Source organism: Bacillus rossius (genome assembly GCF_032445375.1).
Source record: "Bacillus rossius redtenbacheri isolate Brsri chromosome 4 unlocalized genomic scaffold, Brsri_v3 Brsri_v3_scf4_2, whole genome shotgun sequence".
In the NCBI taxonomy this organism is placed as follows: Eukaryota; Metazoa; Arthropoda; class Insecta; order Phasmatodea; family Bacillidae; genus Bacillus; species Bacillus rossius.
The window spans coordinates 46,454,294-46,456,817 of NW_026962011.1; positions in this window are offsets into that span (position 1 = coordinate 46,454,294).

Consider the following 2,524-nt stretch of genomic DNA (forward strand, 5'->3'; position numbering starts at 1 on the left):
AGCAATGGCGTATGTCCAAAAGCCTACATCAAGTCATGCACTCCCATTGCACAAATATTTTAAAGATAACTACAACTTTAAATCGTAAAACAGTAGTAAACACCCCAACCCCCCCCCCCCCCAACCCACACACACATACACACAAACGGGATTATTTCGATAGCTCACGTTAATCATGAAATTAAACGAAATTGACGTTAATTCGATTAAAAAGTGTTTTTTTTAACTGTGCCGAACTTACGCCATTTAAAACGTGATGTGTTAAAAATAAAATCGTGGCCTTCTATGCACATGATGTATGCTTCTTTGAAAAGTTTTCGCTACACTTCATGTCAACTATAAAAGGCGGAAACGCAAGAAGTGGAAAGTTGGCCGATGCTTAACGCTTGAGTTTTTTTTTCTTCTTTTTTTAGCCTCGCGTGGTTTTATAAAAGCGTATTTGGAAATCTCGTTGTTGGGCTTTTTTTGCGTCTGGCCTAAGCACTTAAATACTGAATTGAAACTTGGCAACACAAAAAGGCTGAGATAACTTGGAAAACACACTACCGCGTCTGCCACTCCCGACGTGACAGTTCCGACGGCAAATAAACCGTTTCAAGAGTTCTTGCGCGGTCTCAGTAAATCACGCGCGCGCGCACACAGAGGTCAAGGGTCAATCCTGACCCTCCCGCGGGACCGGTCCGGCAAACCAGCGTCCTCTGGATCGTAAAAGGAAAACAATACTGGCCGGCGAGGAAATTATGCAAGCCTCCTGTGACTTATTTAACAGAGGTTTCCGGGTCTGCAGTTCTCGGCGGTGTCTCGCCGCACTGCTTGTGGCAGTACTTCGCCTCCCCCCCCCCCCCCCCCCCCCCCTTCCAAGACCTTTGAATTATTCAAAGAAAAAAAGAAGAAAGAAAGTGGAAGATGCCTGTGCGAGCACCTATCACTTTATACGTGCGTTTCCCCTCCTTACTTTTCTCGCTTTCTTACGATTTCAGGTGAAAATCCCGATGCTCGGGTAACAGAAAAAGAAAGTAAAACGTACGTATATAGAGCGTGGGGAAGCTACTTTTTCATGAGGTACTTCCTGAAGAAATAGCTCTGAACGTCTTAATGTCAGGATAGACTACTAGATCACTATCAAACAGGGCCCATTTCCAACTAAAAATTTCAACGTACGTTCGTAAAAAAAAAAAAAAAAAAAACGAAACTCAAGGCGAAGGGATGTACAAAATTTTAGAACATGCATCATTGGTAGAGATTCAGTCAGCATAAATAATGAAGGATGACGGGAAGTATCCACGTACCATCATCCTATCTTTCGCCAGTTGAGCGTTAAATTTATTTTTGTACAGCAAGAAAATATATTTCGGGATATTTTCAGTCGCATACCCTGCATGTAGAAGTACATAGCTATTAAAATTTTTATTAATGTAAGGATCCAAACACACATTTGCTTTCTAGCAACCATTTAATATGCACCATCTATATAAATAAACATGTTAATGTTCGTTTATACAAAATAGCTAATATCCAAAATATCTTCACCGATTGCTTTGAAATTTTGACACAACGTTTCATTCGTTTACGCGCGTGTTTTTATAAACCTAAGGCAGTAAGTAATATGGTTTGGCCGATCCGGACGAAGGATTCAGGTTGTGGATTGTTATTTCGGCCGCCATATTTGATTATGACGTCACGGTGGTCATCCTTGGTGACAAAGTTCCTCAAAATTCCTCTAAAATGACCCAAAAGGAATTCCTAGAAATTTCCTAACTTCGAGGGAAAAATTCCCGTTTTGAGGGAAAAATAATTAAAAAATTCGAAATTCGAAATGCCCAAAACAATCAAAAATTACCCATTGAGGCTTAAATTCTCCGTCGACAAGCATCTGGAGAGGATCTTTGATCTTAACCTTGACCTAAACTTGAAACTCTGTAATTTTTTACCAAAAATTCTGAAAGAAATTCCCTAAATATAAGTAAAATTTTGACTTTAAACGTTAGTAAATGTTTTGAATTTCTTTCAGAAAATATTAATTAATTTTACCTGTCATTCCAAAATTTTCAAATTTGTTACGATTTTGACAGCCATGAAACATGAAATGTTTTTTTTTGTGATAGAAATTCAAACCATTTCTTGAAGTAGCCAGTGGCATTGCAGTTAAACCTAAAAAGTTTCAGTTCTGCAATAAATTAAATTCTCCTTATTTGTACAACCCAAAAACGTTAAAAATATAACTTTAGCAGCTAATTATGCAAAAAGTATGCTCTGTATATATTTTTCATTTCGTGAAAGTTAAACAATTGAAAAAGTCTAAAAGTTGATCAGTGATTAATATAAATATAAAATCATAACCTGAAATGGGAGGTAACTTCTTAAGGTCTCAAACTGAAACACGGTGATATTTATGAATTTTAAAATCATGTCGAATAGATTGCGTTCTGTATCTGTAGAACAAATTATTTAGAACGCTTCCATTGTAAATAGTTTTAGCATGGAATAATAAAAAAAAACTCTGCCGAAATTTGCCAGTTTTAAT